The sequence below is a fragment of the Populus euphratica genome, unplaced genomic scaffold (assembly GCF_000495115.2).
Source record: "Populus euphratica unplaced genomic scaffold, PopEup_1.0 scaffold54.1, whole genome shotgun sequence".
In the NCBI taxonomy this organism is placed as follows: Eukaryota; Viridiplantae; Streptophyta; class Magnoliopsida; order Malpighiales; family Salicaceae; genus Populus; species Populus euphratica.
Window position 1 is genome coordinate 1,014,291 of NW_011499910.1, and position 7,871 is coordinate 1,022,161.

A 7,871-nucleotide genomic window follows, 5' to 3' on the forward strand; every position below is an offset into this window, starting at 1 on the left:
TTCTAATTTTAATCTAATTAATAGCACAAGGTATTATGAAGCCCTCACCACTTTCATTATCTCTTCTAATTAAAATTTAATTAATAATACTTTTTTTTTCTAATTGAAATCTAATTAATAACACAGGGTAATGTGGACCTATGTAAATTTCAAAGCTAAAAAGCTTTCATTTTAGAGGGTGTGTTAGAGAATAATATAAGTAACATCTTAAACCTTACCTCAAATTTTAATTTTTTAAGTTTAGATGATTATTTAATATGATATCAGAGTCTTAATGACCAAACAATCATTATACTTCTTTGATATTTTTGCCTTTTTTTTTGTTATTGTCCAAAAACACCTACCACACCTATTGTTATTACAACTGTTTGCAATGATAGTTTTTATTCTTATTGGCATCAATATGCTTGCATTTTTTTATAGTTGTTTTCCCTAATGAATGTCATGTATTATTTCATTTTCATATTTTACATGGCATGAACTTTCAATTTTCTCATATCTATTCTTATAAATTACCAGAGATGATTTACTCATAAAAATTTACATTTTATTCTAACATTTCATTGCTAGGTACAAGGAAAATGATTTAATAAGGTTTGGCATTCAAATCAACGATAATCCTACTGAACCATTTCATCGTAATTCTAACTTTTTCTATATAGTTGCTAACATGAAAATAAGAAAAAACATTATCTCTGAAGTTCTATATGCAGATGCCTTCACACCTCCCCTCTAAAAATTAAGAAAGCAATATATTTTTTCTCAGTTTTATTTACAAGACCACATCACAAGCGAGCTTTGCTAAAAGAGGTGGGTTATAAGAAGATAAGTGTAGAGAAAGCTTATTGGCTGGAAAGACCAATTTCAATGAAAGAAATCAAAGAATCAATTTGAGATTGTGATAGGTCTAGATCTCTTATAACAAACGATTTCAATTTTAAATTTTATAGAAAGGTTTGGAATTTAATTTGTTATGATTTATATGATATGATGAATGAATTCTTCTAATTAGGCAAGTTATCAAAAGATATAAACCATGCATATGTTACTTTGATTCCTATAAAAAAAACACCAACGGGATTCTCATATTACAAACCTATTAGCAAGGTGAACAGTATATACAAATTATGAAAAGAATTCTCTCCAATAAATTGAAATGAATTATCAAAGATGTGATCAGTGAAAATTAAACAGCATTCATTACAAGTCGACAGATTGTTAATGGTTTTATAGTGGCTAATGAAGTAATTCACAACTTAAAGAAAAGCGGCAGCACATGTATAACTTTCAAGGTAGACTTCCACAAAGCCTTTGATATTATTTGTGGGAGTTCATAGATGAAGCAATGTGTTATAAAGGCTTTGGAAAAAAATAAAGATAGTTAATTCATGAATGCTTATCAACATCAAAGATGCCTGTCCTTATTAATGGTTCTTCCTCTCAAGAGTTTTAGGTTGGTTGTGGCATTAGCCAAGGTGACCCTTTGTCGCCACTTTTTTTCATCATTGCAATTTTCACTCATATTTCATTAGGCTTCAGCTAAAGATTTATTTAAAGGCATTCATATGAATAATGACGATTTGATTTTTTACCTTTAGTATGCAGACGATACCTTAGTCTTCTCTTCAAATGATCTAAACTTTTTGAAAATAATAAAGAGGATTTTTAGTGGTTTGAATTATGTTTTATACTCAAAATAAAATTTTATAAGAGTTTAATAATTAATATTAATTTCGATGAGGTATAGAATACAACTCTAGCAAACTCAAATTATTGTAGAAATGATTTATTGCCTTTCACTAAGGGATGCTTCTAGAATATAACCCTAAAAGTATCTCTACCTGGAAACCAAATATTTTGATATTTAAAAATAGGTTGTCAATTTATAATTGCATTAGATTTTTAAATTGATAGAAGGTAAGACTACATCATTTTAGGAGGATTTTTGGGTAAGAGATTGACCTTTAAAATTATAGTTTTCATGTTTGTATAAGTTATCTAATAGAGAAGAAGGAAAGATAAGTGACATGGGCTTGTGTTTAAATAAAATATGGACATGGAAGCTTCATTGGCATCAGAAAGTATTTTTTTTAGTAAGATCATATAGAAAATTTATGTTATTCTTGAAGAAGTGAATCTTTCACAAAATAAATTAGATCAAAAGATTAAAAGCTTAGGCAAAGATGACAACTAGGTCAAATCTTGTAATTCTCTTATTGACATGATTGTTTTTGAAGGATCTCATCATTTCAAATCTAATGTATTGTTTAAAATGGCACAACCTAAAATACAAATATTTATATATTTGGTGGTTCAAAATCAACTTTATACAAGTGACTTTCTTCTCAAACACGTGTCACTTCTAGTAAAGTAATCTATATGTTCATTTTGTGTAGTAGAATGAGAGACTTCTGATAATTGTTATTTCATTGTTTTGGTACTTGGTATTATTGGTAAAATTCTTATAATGATGCATCCCTCATACTCTAGATTTTTTTATTTGTCACTAGTATTAATGATGCATCCTCTAGATTTTTTTATTTGTCACTAGTATTCTTGACAGGTATATTTTAGATTTAGGCTTGGAATCTCTTTCTTTTGGCATACTATGATGTGTTTGACTCATAAGAAATAATTTGGTTTTTAACAAGGTAAGGCTAAATTGAAATTCTAGTTTCTCTTTGATCTTGCATAGATTATTGATTTGGTTGAAGTTTAGCGAACTTGATTTTAGCTATATTGGTAATGATATTATTCATTGTGTAGATGGTATTTGAATGTGGACAGATACAAATTATTAATTTGATTGCTCTTTCCTTATATATTTCTCTTTGTTTTCTTTTATGTATTTTTTTGTAACACATTCATTTTATTTTTCTATAAATGATGTTTCAACTTTTTAGAGGTCATCTTCTAAATGATTTTTTTTTATTAATACAGTCGATTATTATTTTAAAAAAAAATAGCAAATGAAGCATTCGCGAATGAGGTACGGAATCTCATAAAGAGAATTTGTTTTCAGAAACAATGATATCTAGGTTTAGTAATGAACACAAATCGCTATTTCCTTAGACATTTACAGGTTTGTGATATATATAAAGGTTTTAGATTCATCATTCATCCAAACAAATGAGCTAGTTACTAAATAGCTTATTGTGTGTGTGTGTGTGTGTGTGTGTGTAACAGTCGAAACCTTAAGCTGTTTGTAGCCTAAATGTTTCCTGCTGTAACTAGTTTCTTATTCTGTCGATAGTATTTGAACTTAGAGCCCGTTAAAGTGAGACCTAGTTAGAAAATTTAGGACTTGCATTTGTTCTACAGTTAGTTTTCTTTTTCCCAACAATGTTTCAACACTTGCTATATATAGTTCCAGAGATATAAAAGCATGATAGTTAGGTACTCAACGTTATCCATGCATCCATTCTGATTCTCGTATAAAAAGAAAAAAAAAAAAAAAAAAAAAAAAAAAAAAAAAAAAAAAAAAAAAAAAAAAAAAAACATTATCAAGTAGGTACATAACAACATCCTTTCGTTTCAGGCAAGTATAGGTGAAAAAGTCATTGCTAGTGAATCTCTATGAGCAATTAGAAGAATTTCCTGGCCAAATGTTATGGTGAGATCAATCTCTGCAGCTTCTGAGAGCATTGTACACTCAAATACTAGTCAATTGATATGTGCCTCTCTCGTTTCTCAATCATCTGGCTTGATATGTCTACTTGTTTATGTTCCCCCAAGTAGAATTCTATAATTCAGTGGACTTTTGTTCTACTAGGAAAACCTAGTAGATGGTCTATAAGTGACCGGTGCTCCATACTTACATTACAAGCATTTCTTTTCATTCTATATCCATGTAGTGGAGACATTACAAGGAAGAAGAAATTGCTTAGGAAACAGGTACTTCATATTTAATGTCTTTTTGATACTCCTGTATCCAATTAAACAGTCTGCTAAATTCTATTATAAGCCCACTGAAAGTACAAAACTTCTTTTTCAGAAAATTGAATTATTTTTGTTGATAAATGTTGTTGTCCCAAATTATTCGTGTACCATTGTCCCATAGTTCATTATTTTTTGAGAAAATTGTTGACTGGGACTGCCCTATGAGTAGGCGAAGTGGACCCTTGGCCAAATGATGGTACAACATCAACTACCATTCTATTGCCAAGATGACACCTTACGAAGTATTATAAGGGTTCCTCCCTCCCTTACACATTACTTACTTCCCTAAAGAGGTTGTTAAAAGGGTCACACTCATGTCTAGAATGCCCAAAACATGATGACCATGATGACAAACCAAAAAGAAGTGACAGAAGCATCGAGGTTAAGGACTATACGTCTACCTAAAGCTATAACCATACAGCTTCTCATAGATCATCATAAAAACTATCTGCCAAATATTACGGGCCTTACCAGGTGATAACTAAAGTAAGAAGAGTGGCCTACGAGCTTGATCTGCCTCCTACAACCTTGATTCACTTGGTGTTCCACGTGTCCCCACTCAAGAAGCATGTAGGAAATCATGCAGTGTAGAGCACCCTTCCTCTATTGCCTCCACCTGACCTGCAACCAAGCACCATATTAGAAAGATGAATTGAAAGATGAAAGAACAAGGCGGTCACTCAAGTTCTAGTTCATCGGGATGGTCTCTCTCCTGCTGATGCAACTTGGGAATTCACTGATGATTTAAAGCTACGGTTCCCATAATTCAACCTTAAGGACAAGGTCTTGTTCAAAGGGAGGCAATTGTTACCAGCTGAAGAAGATGAATCGGAAGAAATTAATCCTTCAAATTCAAACTAACATGGCCGTTGCAGAATCTTACGCACCGTTTCATTGATGTCCTTAAAATGCACCATTTCAATTAGTTAAATAGGTTTTTTCTTCTGTCACTTAAAGAGGACCATATTAGAAATGGCCGCAAGGTGCTATAACCTTCTGTTTATCATAGAAGTAGGATCAGGTTGCCATTAATTCTAGGTTTGTTGCTGTATCTTCTGTACCCTCTGAGCATTCTGTCATGTCTCAAGAGATGTATCTAGTTACATAAATGGCTAGATCTGGATGTAAGAACTCAAGAAATCTAAAACATACAACAGAGCCTTGGCAATCTGACACAAGGCAGGCTAGATAATCAATTTCACAATCATACTTATGAAAATATATTATTCCATAGAAAAAGATGAAGCTACAGTTGGATGAGGATCATCGAAATTTAATTTCCATGTCTTTTCTATAGACCCCTTGCCTAATGAACATGATCTAACCTTAAGCGTTATAAAATACAGAAGCATATTAACCTTAAACGTGACACTGCTACATCAGTAATAATCAAATTTGGCCATCATTAGATGGGAAAGAATACGCATCATCCCTAGAAATCTCTGCAAGAATCAACTCAATATCATTATCAAGTTCCCTTTGTTTACAAGCTGCTTCGAAATCTTCTATCAGATCAGCCATCAAACCATCAAGAGTAACACCTTCTGAGCCCTCAGATAACCCATCATTGGTCTTGGACTCATCAATAGTTGACTCGATATCCATCAAACATTTTTCCATGTTTTCTTGATCTTCATCATCACAAGGAGATACCGCCAAAAGGAAGAGACGCATTAATTCTTCAACAGGAACGTCAGCCATTGAAGAATCTATTGCTTTCTTGAATAACGAAAGTGGTAGATCGATCGACTTAAAAACTTTGGTTGAAACGACAAAAAGTGGGAGAGAAAGATCCACGAGTAGGGAAAACTGAGAACTAGGGTTCGGCGATCTAGGGCTATTGTATTATGCCATATTTATTGAAGTTTAAAGGCAGCGGGTATATACTTGTATAAACCGTTTCCAATATGGAAATAAGTTTAGGATCATATGATGATTATTATTAATAACCTAAAACCTTATAGGGCACGTGCATTGTGTATTTTATTGTAGCACTAATTTAATTATGAATTGCTACAATAAATTTTTTTTATTTTTATTTTTCCTTTCACTTTTTAATTTTTTAAGTTTTTCCTGAAGGTAGAATAGTTTTTTTCATGTGAAAAAATTATCTCCTTGTAAAATTCATTCAAAGTATTTTAGTATATTAATTTTTTTTTACAGTGCTAAATTATCCCTGAAAAAAAAATAATATAACCATTTCAAGGGCTTTCTTGACCTTTTATTTTTCCTTTGTGAGTGCATAGTAAAAATACTAGATTGCCCTTTGCATTAGGTTTTTTTAGTTGTGCTTCAAGGGTATTTTTGTATGTTTCGTTGGCTTTTTTTGTTATATTTATGGTAAACTAGGGGTTGTTTTGTCATTTTTGTAAAATTCATTCAAAGTATTTTATGGTAAACTAGGGGTTGTTTTGTCATTTAACATAAATCTAATATTATTAAAATTAAAAGATATCAGGAGTATCGGTATATGTAAAGACATGTCATCTCTATCCATGCTTTTTGGTCCGCGCGTGAGGCATGTTGTAGTGGCCTTACCTCACATCTCATGATAATGTCAAAAAAATTTGATTGTCCTCTTCAAGGTGGTCCACCGTGTTTGGACAACAGACCTATGGTTGGTCTCTAATTAAATTTTTTCTTTTACTTCTACTTTTCTCTCTTGTTTTTGCCAAACTTTAATTTTATCATTTAAGTCTATTTCAGCTTTCAATTCGATCTTATCTATATTGATTGTTGATTATTTTGTTTTGTTTTGAATTATTGTTTTTTTAATTACACCCCTTAGATTTGATTCAATTCAATCTTTTAGAATCTAGTCGCATTGTTTTGATTTTTATTTTATTTTATCCTCAATTTTTTTTAAAATTTTGATCCTTTAAGTTTATTTTAGCTTTCAATTTTATAATTATTTTTTTAATTTCTAATTATTTTGTTTTGGTTTGAATAATCTTTTTTCAATTGTGTACCTTATATTTGATTCAATTCATTTTTTTTTCATTTAGTTCTCATTATTTTTATTTTACCCTAGATCCTTTTTTGATTAATTATTTTTTGTTCAATTTTATTTTTTAACAATTTTTATGTTGGAGGTTTGGTTTTATTATTTTTTTATTTATACTTTTTATAGGTTAAACCTGATCTAATGGATTGAGAAACAAGTTTTAAAAATTAGCATGAGTTAACTCTGATCTATTTTTAGGTATTTTTTTAATTAGTTTTTTGGTCTATTTTATCATTCATTATTATATTATTTGGAAATTTAAACTTTGTTAATTGTTTTTAGTTTTTTTTATATAAAGTTATCAAATTTTCATGTCTAAAATTGTAAGTTTTATAGGTTAACCTGTATTGTTTTGTGGTTTTTTGTGTTTTTTCACCAATTTTTTTTAACATTAAAGTTTAATATTTTTCATCTTCATCCAATAAAGGACTTTCCTACTAAAAACACTTCTTTTTTAACGAGGCAATCATTGAGGTCTAAGAGCATGCCTGGCATGTTTTGTTTTTATTTTGTTTTGTTTTCCCCTACAGCTACATCTTTCGCATGTTTTGTTTTTATTTTGTTTTGTTTTCCCCTACAGCTACATCTTTCCCCGTTTAGCTTGTTCAGAATTTAGCTATGATGTTTCTCTTTTTTTTAAGATTGTCTTCGTACTTTCAACATTGATTTTTTTTCTTTTATTACTATTATTGTTTTCAATTATATTATTAAAATTAATATAATATATTTGGCTCAATCAAGTATATGACACACGATATAAATTTCCCCCCCTTATTGATGATGCGCTTGTTTTGAATGAATATCATTTTCTTATGCAAAAAAATATATTAATCAGCATGCGTCAAAATGGAGATTTATATAGCTAGTGTGTGTGTTGATTTAGGTTTGGATTATATTTTTGGCTAGATTTGATAATATCTGTTGTAAC